The 14245-nt window shown below is 36.3% G+C and overlaps 1 protein-coding gene across 1 annotated transcript in view; it reads left to right on the top strand.

Annotated features, from left to right (window-relative positions):
* Positions 1-441: 441 nt before the first annotated feature.
* The window catches only part of LOC150085376 (uncharacterized), a 122336-nt gene continuing 108532 nt past the window's right edge, over positions 442-14245 (top strand). Inside the window, exon 1 of the mRNA XM_090373189.1 lies at positions 442-561. The gene's annotated coding sequence lies outside the window, so the exon portion shown is untranslated. The remainder of the gene's footprint in view (positions 562-14245) is intronic.

Below are 14245 nucleotides of genomic sequence, written 5' to 3'. Positions count from 1 at the left end.
ATAAATATAAATAATAAAAATATAATAAAATATAAAATAAAATAATAAAAAATTTAAGAAAGATTTCAAATTCAAAGTTTCTATCGATGTTCAATTACTCTTCATCACTAGTTTTAAATATTTTCCCCCCCAGTTTATCTATATTTGCTCTTCTATTTAGCAAACAAATACGCCATCTGGTAACGGTTGCTAAACACATTACAAGAAACAGAGATGTTTGTCCTCATCTCTACTTCCCCCTCACTCTACTTCCGCGATGTGACAAATCTGATAAATGAAGACCTACAGAAAAGAATCGTCTAACGTTGCTCGGTCTTTTAGGGCACTTCCGGTTCCACCAGGAGAACGAGCAGGCGTAGTGAAAAAGTATCGATTGAAGGTTGCGAGTAGATCCAAGCAGGGAGGGGATGGTTGTAACTTCAACGTCCGTGCTGGTGCCGACCGAGGTGTGAGGACGAGGAGGAAGGGTGATTGAGGGCACAGATAACTGACGACACGTTGTCACGAAGTGACTATGAAGTGTATTTCCTCTCCGGCACCGTCTTCGCTCCTTTAAAAGAGGTACGGAGGGTTGCCGCCCGTCGGCGAGAAGTGCAGGTGATACGTGCGGTAGGTAGGACACTTTCAGAGATTCCTAATTTGGATGGTGTGCACGTGCATGGCCAGAAAAATATCATTTTTATTACTGTTATTGTTAAACTACAAAGGAATAAAATTTAAAAAAAAAAGGTTATTTTGTTCTACGAAGAATCAGCTGATCCACTCTTGAAGTGAGATGTTTCAAAATAAAAAGTGCACTTCTTTCGGTTTATTTAATTAATTATTTAAATAAAGAAGGGAAATTTAAGAAAAAGAAAATGGGTAAGAAGTTAAGGATTGGCAGTTCAAAGTCTAAATATCAGCGGATGTTGTTGTAGGGTCTTAGGCGAATCAGTGGTTTAGACCATCTTTTGCTGTATATATTAGATCTGTAAATTTGACTGGATTTGAACCCGGGCCTTTTCCATCCTGTGTGTGTGGGGGTGGACGGCTGGTAACAATGTATATTTTTTTTCCCAAGGTGGAATGTAGTCACTACGTCTGTTTTAAAATAAAAACTGCCTATGTGAGTGGTCAAGGCTCAAGTACAGTAGTACACATGTTTGTATTACGAATTATTCCGCGAAAATCAGTGGATTTTTCGGTCCACTGTCACTTCAAAGTCTAAATGTCAGCGGATGTTGTTGTTGTTATATGACTTTAGGAGGATCGTTTTTTGACTTGACCGTGGTTCGAGACCACGTAACCGCTAAATGCGGTAATTTTTCGGAGAGAGGAATTTACGAGATTTTTTTTTTATCTCGTGAACTCCTCTGTCCCTAATGACCCGACAGAAGTATAAACAACAACAAAAAAATTCTTATTCTACTATTTCGAGAAAACTTCAGCGCGATATCTACTGGTAAGACTGGAAACCAATAGGATAATCTTTGGCGTTAATGTTGACTGAAACTTAAGAATAAAAATGTAACTTAGTCTCACTGAATTTATTTTGAATAATTTAAGATTTTTCGTGCATTTTTTTTAAATCGTCAGGGACACTCCATCGTATTCTTTTATTCCAAAAAAAAAAAGTTTTCCCAGCAGAACAAAAACATCTCCTTTCACACTCCCCTCCTCTCTCTCTCTCTCGCTCTCTCTCTCTCTCTCTCTCTCTCTCTCTCTCTCTCTCTCTCTCTGTCCCTTGCTGCGCGTGTCCCCATTGTTCCCTTCTATGCACCTGTGCGCTCTCATACAGCGAACAGCATCGAACCACAGTAAAATCGGCTTTCAGAGCTTTCAAAAGAAAAGCGAAATCCCTTTCGAATTCCGTTGGCTTAAAAGTTGCATCGTGTAGCTAAACAGAACAAAGATATCTAAGTTTGGAACTCGATAACTTTGTTATCGAGTTTGTAGGAATCTCTGTGGATAGGTGACCGTATCAGTGTTGCGCCTCATGTAAATCTGTAAATGTGTTCCGACATTTGCAACTGTGATGCGTGTATCTCTTCCCCTTATGCATATACAGTACATATTAATGTACCATCACATCCACTCCCTTTCCGCTTCTTGCATATCAATGCGTGGAAGTGGATGGCATATACGAAGTAACATTTATCCCTTTCTTCTGACATCTGAAAGCGTTCTTGTGTCTGAAGCTAAGAGGGGTACTGCTTTTGTTCTTGTCGGATCAGACTCACTCATCCATTGGATGGATTGAGATAGATACGTAATTCTATCCAATCAAAGAAAACCTCATCTTCTTTGTCAGGGTATTGGCTTATGGTCGACGAAGCTACCTTTTCCAGTACTTGATTATAAAATATGTAATGCTTTCAGAAATATTTGATAGTCAGCAGAATTTTTTCAAGACTATTTTGGGTTCAATGTAGACAACAAGCTAAATATTACTATATTTAGCTTGTTCGAAATCTATTCATTTTGGAGATACTTACTGTGATCAGTTCCTTAAATTTGTATTATTTTTTTTATTCTTTGACAGTTTCATGGTTGGAGGATGAGAAGATGAAAGAGGATATTTGTTGACATTGGACTTGAACTTCTGTAGATTGTAATTTTCAGGAAATACGTATGAAGGAAGGTTGTTCCAGAAAACGGCAGTTGAATGAATAAATGAGGAAGACGAAAAGTTGGTTCTGTGGGTTTGAAGTTGGACAGTAAATGGATGTTGGCTGGTGACGGCACGTGTTCGGACTGTTTTGAAAGAGAGAGCGGGAATTATAGAAGCCAATTCAGAAGAACAGTGCCCATGGAAGTATCTGTAGAAAAGGTATGCAGCAGAAACAGTACGTCTATGAGACAGCGAGTGGAGAGACTCTGTTAGAGATGAGTCATTAACTAACCTAACTGCCCTCTTCTGAATGGAATCAAGAAGCCTGAGAGAGGTTTTGGGGGCACCACCCCAGATGTGGGAACAATATTCCATGGCAGGGCGGATTTGCGATTTGCACACAGTGAACAGCTGTTTTGGAGGAAAAGTAACGCCGAGAGCGAAAGAGAAAACCAAGTTTTTTAGATGCAGAGGAAGCAATATTTGTAATGTGCTTGTGCCAAGAGAGATTAGAAGTCAGGATAAACCCCAAAAGAGATATATCATTTTGCCTAGAAATCGGAGTGTCACCAAAGATAAGCATAGGAGCAGAAGAATCCTTTTTGCGAGATATAAGACAAACTGAGTTTTAGAAGGGTTGAAATCAACTAAGTTGTCTTTGCCCCACCGGAGATCGGCATTTAAGGAATTTGTAGCAGATATTCGAGAAGCTGACGCTGATTGAGTAGGACAAGGTTTCTCAAAGTGGAAGGTGGAATGCAATGTGCTATCATCAGCAAAACTATGGATAGGATTTCCGGTCAATGGAAGAAGGTCATTAATATACAATTTTAAAATTATACGAATGCCTCTTATACACCCCCCTCAGATAATGTGAAAGTACTGTGTTCTGTTATCAGCCATTCAGTCTTTCTTCTTGGTTTATAATCCATGGCTTGTCTTGATAGTCTTTTGCCATTCTCAATACGTGTTCTCTCCAATTGTTTTGTAAACAATTGGATTCCATCGACGATATCGATGGAATCCATCGAGTCTAGTGACTCCTAATAGCAGCCTTATAAATCTCATATGCGATACTTCTGTTCTGTTTTTTTTTTTTTTTTTTTTTTTTTTCAATATCCACATATAACTCCCAAATCTTTGGTATTTGTTCAAGCGTATACACTAAAATCAGTAACTCGTTCTGAGATTCTGATTTTAGAACTTGACCATCTGCATATAAAATCGCATTGTGTTTTATTTGGTATTATTCCTTACGAGAGAGCCTACATTTGTTATACTGATGTCGAGATATTTTATGAATACGTTGCTCTCTTCTTTAAGCTGCACCGTCCCCTCTAGATGCTACATAATCTTGCATCATTTGACTACTACTACTACCACAGAGTTTCCTCAATTTCTGTTATCGGGTTTTCAGGATTTTGGCAATAATTTCGATGTTCTCACTATCAAGGTAATCTCCCTTTGTCCACAATAATTTCTGGAGTTACTTTTCCGCTCATTTCTTATGTATATTTCCAACTAATTCTGTTTCCCATTCTCCAGATATCTTTTTAGAACGTATATTAGTCATGGGAGGAAACAATTCGCTATGACCCCCCCCCCCCTCCCTAGAAAACAGGGAAGGTAGCGGTGAGTGGTTTTCTTCTTCAACCTGCTGGTCACTTTCTTCGTTCTAAACACAGAGCTTATATCATATAAAATTTATTTTGATGTTAATCACCTCATCTCTTCTCTGATGCTGTCTTTCATAGAAAAAGACCTTCTATTCTATTCTTGGAAACTTCGATTTTTGCTAATAGAGAAACATCAGAAAGCAGTAACCCTAATGTACTTCTACTTGCCAAATACTTAACAGAAGAAGAAACAGAAATTGAGGTAGATGAAATAGTGCATATGGAATAAAAACGAAAGTTATTCATCTCGAGAAAGTGCATCTTGAACAGCTTAGATAAGAAAGATTTTCCCCATCTACCCTTCTTCGTAATTCAATTATTCTTGCATCTTTGATAACATACTCCACTGGCCGCGCTGGGGGGTGGTCACTGCCCACGGTTGCAGAGAGAGAGAAAAAAAAAGGATATGATCGTCATCTGGTCTCTTCTTACTTACTGTATGACTTAAATGCGATATCCAAGCCTTTCTCCTTCCATCTATCTATCTTCTATCTCTCCTATGAATCGTTCTATAAAGAAAGTCAAGTCTGTTTATATTGAGCCAAATAAATAATACAGGTTTTTCTTAGATACGGGAAGATTCTGAAAGAATTCGCATGTTTTCTCTAACAGATGCAGTCTGCTGGATCCCAGACGATAATAAAAATAACTTGAAATATTTATACGAGACTTTACCAGCTGTTATTTTCTCCTTTTGATTTTTTTTCCCTATTTCTAGATACAAACCACGCTGCGTAGGATGGAAAAACCACTAAAAATAAATGTTCTACATCTTATAAATAACAGAATACGTAAAAGCAATGTCTAATGAGAGATTGCACACAGGTCGCATATGTTTTTTTTTCTTTTCTTTTCTTTCTTCTCTCAATTCAATCTGCAGAAGTAGTCAACCCGGTGTTGTTAATTTTAATACAACGATGAAAGAGGAACACAAAAGACCAATGACACTATTCTCTCAGGCAGTCATCTTACGTTCGCAGATGAGCTTCTTTGGATCAATAACCTTCCTGTCAATAGCTCATCATCGCCTTCTATAATGAGCAAGCAGAACAGTGATAAAAACTGGCACAAGTTAATGAATTCCCAATTACCCTTGAGACCTTAACGTAGATTAATTTCCAATACCACGATAAAATATAAGGTCATGCTAATGAGATTGCCTTAGTTCTGTAGGGAGGCGAAAATAATGGCAGTGCTAATTAGAATCATAATGGAAGATGGCGATCAATATTCAGAATAACTTCACCTCATCTATCGTCAGTCAATTTGAATGCACTGTCTTAGCGATTTCGTCCAGACCCTTCCAAAGAAAGAATGGTTGTACTTCTATATTTTAGCCTTTCCCCAGGGGTTACCTGATCATTTGTCGCCAACTTAACGATTCTTTTGGGGTCCATAAAAACTCCATAAAATCTCCATGACAACCGAGGAAGATGATGTCTTCTTGTAAGTAAGGAGAAGTTGGTGAAACTGAGGCACGCGAAATAAATTAGATGGAACTCATAAATAAAGAATTTTTAATTATTCATAAAAATGGACGACGTGGCTTTAAAATATGTCTAAGATATATTTATTAAATATTACAGTCGTTAAAATATACAGATTCGAAATACGCTTTTAACTGTATGTGACATTTCTAAAAAAAACATATAAATTACATTCTGGGAGATTTATAAGTCTGCATTTTAAAGCAATGCATTACATCCTAATAAACGACAAAGTACTAACTTTAACCCCATTGAACACTACTAGGATGAACTGGAATCTGGCCAAGGCAACCCTTTCGCATTAAGAAGTTAAAATGACGAGTGTGTTGAAAGAGGAATGAGCCAACTTCCTTCTGTTATAAAAAAAGAGAACCATTTAGGCATCAAAGTCGGGAACAGCTGATAAAAGCTTGTAATTCACACGTGCAATCAGTTTTTGAGTGGGCGCGAGGAAGAATGGGTTGGCGAAAGATCCCTCAGACTTCGAACGTGGAATGATTGTGGGGACGCTACCACAGGACACCTGGAAACATCTTGTTCAGTCCATGCCAAGACGTGTATGGGTTGTATTATGGACAAAAGCTGGCCCCACGAGGTATTGGGTAGATGTTACTAATGCAAAGCCAACTCGATGTAGTTGTATAGCCACCTCTGTCCTTATCTACCGAACGTAAAAGCAAGAAAATAGTGAAGAAAGTTTTCTTATTCAAATAAAAGTGAAAGAAATACATTGAAAAATCGCAGAATCAGTCCAAGTCTGCGGAAAACATCGACTACAAGATTACCCTGAAGGAAAAAAATTGTTGGTACAAGACTTTTAATTTAGCTGCTAATCTACTACACTTAACCTTTAAAATAACCCCAATTTAAACAATTCATTAATTTAAAAAAAAAAAAAAAAAAACTGCTTCTTTTCTAGACCTTTAATTTCTGCATTCAAATCCTTCTCCGTGTTCTACGACCTCCAGTGCTAACTTTTCTTATTTTCTTCGAGTCGCTGAAAAAAAAAAAAGGAAACAACAAAAAAAAGAGAGAATTTTTGAATTTCTTTGAGTGCCACGGTGTTAAAACCGAGGGGATTACCTCAGCTAACAAGCAACAGCTCATTGTGTAAATGACAGCATTACAAGGTTTTTAATAAAAAATAAGACAAAAAATTATCGATCTTTAATCAAAGTTATTTTTTATGTGTTTCTTCCTTAATCTCCAGAGGAGCTAATGAGTTCTTTCTGAGATGTAAGCCGCTTTTCTTAACGAGCTTACTGTCCCTGGTAGAGATCTCCCAGCCGTCCGACACATTTGCTTACATATAATGAGTTTCGTCGTTGCGAAGTAATTTTCGCCGCTCTTCCACCGTCAAGTTATCCTTCTAAAATTCCCCAGATTATATTTTTTCCTTAATTCTTAACTAGTCTCTAATATAACGCAATGCTTCCATGGTAAATGACACTTGTAATGCATTCACGTCCTTTCTTTGCTCGACATTTTTATATTATTATTATTATTTAACTCAACACATACTGAGGACAAAGTCACTATTCTATCTCAAAATGGCCGGCTATTCTAACTCTTCAGACAGTTCTTTTTTACAGCTACCCGCATAAGCAAAAGCAAGGGACAACTTAAGAAATATTCTGACTTGCATTCTAAATCAGTTAAGAAATTTTTGAGTGTATAATGAGTTGAAAAGAAATTTTGAGCACCTCATAACTGTACAATGAGTTAAAAGGAAATTGAGCACCTCATAACAATTGTACTGTGAGTTAAAAAGAAACTTTTCAGCACCTCATAACTGTACAATGAGTTAAAAAGGAAATTTTGAGCACCTCATAACTGTACAATGAGTTAAAAAGGAAATTTTCAGCACCTCATAACAATTGTACTGTGAGTTAAAACGAAATTTTGCGTAAACCAAAAGTTACCGTTATTTATGTTTGTAGTTAGTGTCCTGTAGTTTCTTCAACATTATTATCTTCTTTATTGTCTCTAAGAAAAATCTTGATATCTGCCATTTTAAATGTGGTTAGGCTTTTCTGCTACATACTTTTTATATAGTTAGGGGAATACTTTTTATATAGTTATAGACTCCATAGCTTTGAGTAAAAGCTATGATAGTTAGTTAAGAAATAACTTTACTACGAGTTGCATTGGTATTGTACTACATATCTAAGTTTTCAGAAAAAAAGCCTAAAAGACTTTTTTTCTGAAAACTTGGAAGTGGTCTCCGATGAACAAGGTGAAAGCTTTCACCAAGATATTTCTCAAATGAAAAAAAGATAGCAGGGAAAATGGAGTAAAAATATGTTAGTACACTAGCAAGCTTAGTTTTTCTCACTGCTACGTACAAACTGATGATAATTAATACTCTGTAGTTTAAACGTCTGATCAATATTAAAACTTAAGATATAGTACTTTATTAAATATTAGCTATTTTCGTATAACTTCTATCGAGTACAAAACACTCATCTGAGAGTAAAATATGTAATGTATGTGTTATATATTTTATCATTCTGAAATTCAAATCTTCGTTTCATTTTATTTTATTTTATTTTTTGTTTCAAGATTGTTTACGATCCTCGTGTACTATTTAATGAACTATACTGTACAAAAGCCCTTGACAGCAGCGAACTTTGAACTATTAGTTCATATATAAAAAGGTGTATTCTATAAAGGTACAATTACTTAATATTTTTTTGAAAAATTAACTTTTTAATTAAAATTTTAAACATATGATTTTATTTACATAAAAGTTTTATTCTAAATAGGAATTTTAACTTTTTACCCATGATAATAATGGAAATTTGATTATTGTGAACTACATTGTACACAAATCCCAGTACACACTTGCATTATTTTCACAGTCTACGAAACTGAAATGCTCGTCTTGTATTAAAATACTTTTAAAAAACGTTGCTTTCCACGAATAACTTCTTTTCTTCACAAAAAAGTCCCTTTTTTTGGGTCCCCTCAACATTTTCAAAAAAGAAAAGGAAATCGAATACTGAATAATCGAATAATTTATAACTCAAAATTTTCTAACTTCCCCAAAAGAAACAACTGGAAAATTCAAATTGTGAATAATTAATTTTAAATGACAAAACATAATTATATATTATAATGTACCTTAACTATTCTTTAAAAAAAATATTCTTTCAGGATAATTTTTAACTGTATTATCTCTGCATTAATACTTATTTCGGAGATAATACAATTTGTTTGATAGAATATTATTTATTCATAACGAAAAAATGAAATTTAAGTTAAAAAGTGTATCCAGTTAAACTTTTGCATTCATCTAAAGGAAAACATTTGATTATGAGTCATCCCTTTATATTAAACTTAACACTACTTCACGTCTGGCCCATTTTACAGGTCTGTTAAAAGTACAGTGACACGAGGCAGATTTGAATTCCGCAGCTCAGCTAGAAATAGCAAGCAGTACGGTTGTTCATAAAAAAATTATGACCATTCTTTATTGAACAGCACTCGAATATCAAACAGCCCTCATAATTATGGCTAAGGGTTTGCTTACTTGCTTTGCAATGTCCTTTAATATAACTGGATAGAGCCCATCCACTCCGGGTGCCTTTCTTATGTCTAACTTCAACAATTTCTCCTCCACTTTTCTCCCAGTTATTACAAAATCATTAAGCGCGTTGTTATAGTTTAATAAGCTTTTGTCTTCCACCTCCCAACAGAATTCTTCACGTGTGAATGTAGATGCAAAATATACTCGATCAGTTTGTAAGCAATCTGAGAGGATACCTTCGGTTGCCTAACCTCTTTTGTGACTTGATTACAGACTAGCTTATATCTGCCATAGGCTCAGTATCGACAGATAATTTTTATGCATCCCATGCATTTTTCTTCTCTGCCACAAATCTCATTAATTCATCTGACATCCATTTAGGCCTAAACCTTGAACAGTATTTCTTAGTTGGTATGAAAAGCCTAGTAGCTTCCAAGATTAATTCCTTGAATACTTCCCATTTAGAATTTGCTGTTGGTAACGTCATCAGCTGATCCCACTGTATAACATTTAAAAATTGTCTGAGACCACTGTAGTCATCTTTAAGAAAGAAAAAAAACCTTCCCTTGACGGTAGTTACGTCTTTAAAATAATAACGAAATATTTTTTTTAATGTAAAACTTTGCCAAATAAATATTTGTTCAAGGCACCTCTTTTCATAATACGAATGTATTTTTAAAGTCTGGAGAGGTTAACATGCTTCATAAGTTGCCCCGTGCCGACTTAAAAAAGCTGAACTTAACTACAAGTGTTCTTAGCAGGTTCACTTGTTTTTAGGGATGAAAAACCGGAATTAATGGAGCGGTGAAACAAATGCAGGTTTTTTCCAATATGGTATGAAAGAGTAATGATTCTGCTTCTCTACCAAGATAACAGAAAGATCCGAAATTTCACTGTTATATAAATGCAAATTTTAGAAAATAAAACAGTTGCAATTTAAAAGGGCAAGATCAGGACGAAATTGAGCAGAACATCTACGTTGAACACAACACACATTCAACGTATTGCAAAACCATGCTTCTCCTAAAAAAACATGATTGTTTCAAATTATAAATATAAACCGAAAGGTGCTTTTCTGAAAACATATTTTAAAAATTAATTTTATAGCTGTCACTCTGACTTTTATATTTACTGCAATTTAAATAACGCTTTAAATATTATTTTTATTTATAAAAGAGTTTTTAAGAAGAACATCCGCAAGATTGGTTTGATGCACTAGAATGCACCAAAGATGATTTTTAAGGCAATGATGATATCAGAAATCATTTGAACACTACTATCCACATAAAACGAGTAGCTTATTAATAATGAATGAACGAATAAGGTATGTCTTTTACGTTATTAGAGTACAGTCGTTGATAAAAAATGATGATAATGGATACAGTCTTTGTTTTAACCATTCGAATAATAGCCAGTCATAATTTAGTTACTATCCAAGGATAAAGAAAGCCCTTTTTAATGAAAATACGATCAGGGCCGATCTGTATCAAGACTCCTCGGACACATCACTTTTCGGATTTTGTTTTACCAAATCAGCAGCTCTGCAACTTGCTATTTGATGTTAAACTTAATTTCTACATTACTTAAAAGGGGAGATATTTAGTTATCCCAGGACATAGGCGAGTTAAAATCAGTTATACAATTGAATAATATATGGCTGGTCACAGATTACTGGTATTCACTTGGATAAGCAGTTTATATTAATTTTGTACACTCACTGGACAAAAAATTAGAACCTCGCGGAATCCAAGGCATGGATTCCGCGAGGTTCCTGAGGGAGTCTAGCTCCACACTTCACTATTCTTTCATCAGGATATTTGTCAGTTGGTGTATTGTGGTCGGTAGAGAACTGCGAAGCTGAATGCCCTTTCCAACATATCCCAGACATTCTCAATCGGATTTAGATCTGAAGAATTAGGAAATGTTCTTCGGATTATTCAGATACAATTTTTGTACGGTGTGTCGCCTTAAAATCCATGGATACCCGAGTAAAAATGAACCATTGCAGGGTGAAGTTCTAACAGTATGATCGTACCAAGAGAATATACCCCACACCATGATACCACTTCCAGGCGGTTCAGTGGTGGGCACAAAACAGTTTGGAAGCTTGGAGCCACACTTCCATTTGAGCAAAAAAAGTGTAAATCAACACTTTTCAGACCACATGATCTTTTTCCACAGTCCAGTCTTGCCGTTGGCAGTATCATTCCACTCGAATTTTTCAATATTTTACAAAAGAATTAGCTTTCATACGACTACCAGTCTCACATTCTTCTTCAACTCCAGCCTCATAATTCGGTTGGAAATGGTCTTTCTTTGTCTAACTTGAATTTTCCGAACACACTGGACTTTCTATTCTGACGCACAATTCGCTTTAAATCCCTGCGGTATGATTCTTGGACACCCCAGTGATTTTCTTTGTTTTCTCAATTCTCAAAGATCACCCCACGAGCGGACTTTAGCCGATATTGTACCTCAGGAAGCGTACAATATTTGCATTTTGCCAATTGCAAAAGGTTTCTAATTTTTTGACCTGAGAGTAACGTACAATTATCTACTAATAATCTCCTTGTAGGAGACAGTTTTGCCTACCCACAGATCAAAATTATCCACTTTTCTGAATTCCTCCTCCTATGAAATCTCACCACATTCGCCAGCACAATTCTATATCCTCTTGGACACTTTCCATCATCAGTTGTGGACAGACAAAATTTTGGTTCCACTTTTCATCCCGATGAAATACCATCTGATGTTTCTGAAGTTGTCAAGACATTCTCATCGAAAGTATTTAATTTTTCTTCAACTTTCAGTTTCCACGACAGTAATCCCTATATTCAAAAAGGCAATCTTAAAAAATTAGCAGAACACACTGCAGAACTCTGCAACTCTATTAACAGTACTTTGGCCAAGATGAAACAGTAGATAAACAACTGTTTATTCTGTGTGTTATTACCACAGGCCATCTGCTATCTAATGAGGGACCATTTAGTACTAAAACAGGCTGCCATATTTATCTAATCTTTTAAACAAATGGCTAATTAACCTTTTGACGAGGACGTCTGTTTGATAATAGTGCAATACAAAGGCAACTTGTTGCAAAAGCGAGTTTTTGTCCGCTGCGTATTAAGGGTATTGCATTAAGCAGTTTAAAGGACAAGATAATCCTACAAGCATCTTATAAAGACATAAATGTCACTTTTCTTTTTGAATGGATTCTTAAACACAAATGCGATCCTTGAAAGGAATATCGGATTGCAAAATGTGCAGATGAGAGTTGTTTCTAAAGCTGTAACGACTTGTATAATCTTAAATTCCTGTGCATGTCCAAAGTCTGTTTATTTATCCCTCCCCCTCCACCACCATCCATTTTTTATTTAAAATCAATGACGTCAATCTCCACGAGAGAGAGATCGCTATTTTTCCAGCATAATGACTTTATTCGAGACTTCATTTAAACGCATGTGTAAACATAAGCTTGCATATCTTGAATAAAACATGGCGCAACAATATTTTTCAGTAGAATGATTAATTGAAGAGGGGGGCCCCTTCCCCTGTGGAAGAAAAAACACGTAAATTTCGGAAAGCTGTAGGGAGATATTAATGAGTTTTGCCAGCTAGTGTTACCGTATTTGTGTGCAGCGTATCTGTTTCTCCAGTAGCTGCAGGAATACCCAATTAATTGCCTTGGTGTGGCTTTTTCTTACAGTCATTTGCGCCTGAAAAACAACAGGGATTTTTATGAGCCCGTGCCACGCTTTTGCTGCTTATTTCTTATAGAGAAAAGAATCATTTTAAAACGATTTTCATTTTTTTTTATGGATTTCAGATGTACTTAGAAAATGATGGCTGAAACAGCTTTATGGAAATTTAATTATAATTTCATCAATAGCAATATGTCGACTGAGATGTCCTCATAAACATACACTCTAAATTGATGGAAATGAATTAGTCATCCTGTTCAGAAAATCCTTGATATCACTTCTTTAAAGCTTTCAGAACGTAACCTTTCTTTTAGAAGCTCTTCGCCATTTGTGAACAGCGCTTAAAAGAGTTTAGGTGAGTTTAGAAGCCAACTCAAAGGTTTTAAATGACTGCAAGGCAAGCGGTTCTTCTACATCTGAAAGGCGTAAATGTCGCAGATAATACTTCAAGGACGACATTCAGTATGCACAAACAACATCTTAATTCAATCAAGTCGGAACTGCCCTGTTCCAACCCGTACCATTTTCAGGGATTTGAAGAAATTGGGTATTGGCAGTAGCCTGTTTATTCGGAAGCCGCTTGTTTCACAGAAATATCCACTTGCAGTAGTGTCCAGAACGTCGTGATTCGACAGTTGAACAAAGTCATGTGGTCAGACGAACCACGATACGCTTTGATTTTCACTGATGGTAGGCAGAGTGTGGCAAGGACCTCACGAAGCGATGCACCTTGATTACCTTGTTAAGACAACCGAATCATCTAGAGGTGGTATCGTGGTATGGGGAATGTTTTGTTGGCGTGGACTAGGTTAGTTGATAACGATGGAAGGCCAAATGTCATCGAGGGAGCACTTGAATTTTCTATCAGATCTACTGCACCCTGCAATGTTGGGCTTTTAGCCTAAAGGACACTTTATGGATGACAATGCAACAGCTCATCGTGCCAGAATCGTGCAAGAATGGTTCAGAGAATATGGAACGGATTTCCACTATCTTCCTTGGCCTCCACACTCCCTGATCTCAATCGTATTGAGAATGTGTGGGACATGCTGGAGAACTATTCGGCACAACGAAGTCTCTTCCTTCAACTCTGTAGCAGCTAAGCGATATTTTGCTGGAAGAATGCTTAAAATTAGACCCAAACATGTTGCAGAATCCATGCCGCTCTGTACACTGCCTGTAATTAGAAACAAAGGCTGCCCGATTCGATACTGGATACGGGTTCGTATTTGTTTGGCCAATGTATGTATTTTCAAGTTACT

This window comes from Mastigoproctus giganteus, chromosome 5 (assembly GCF_048544385.1).
Source record: "Mastigoproctus giganteus isolate SK-2022 chromosome 5, ASM4854438v1, whole genome shotgun sequence".
In the NCBI taxonomy this organism is placed as follows: domain Eukaryota; kingdom Metazoa; phylum Arthropoda; class Arachnida; order Uropygi; family Thelyphonidae; genus Mastigoproctus; species Mastigoproctus giganteus.
Note: the sequence above shows the minus strand (reverse complement) of the source record. Positions and strands in the feature narration are given on the sequence as shown.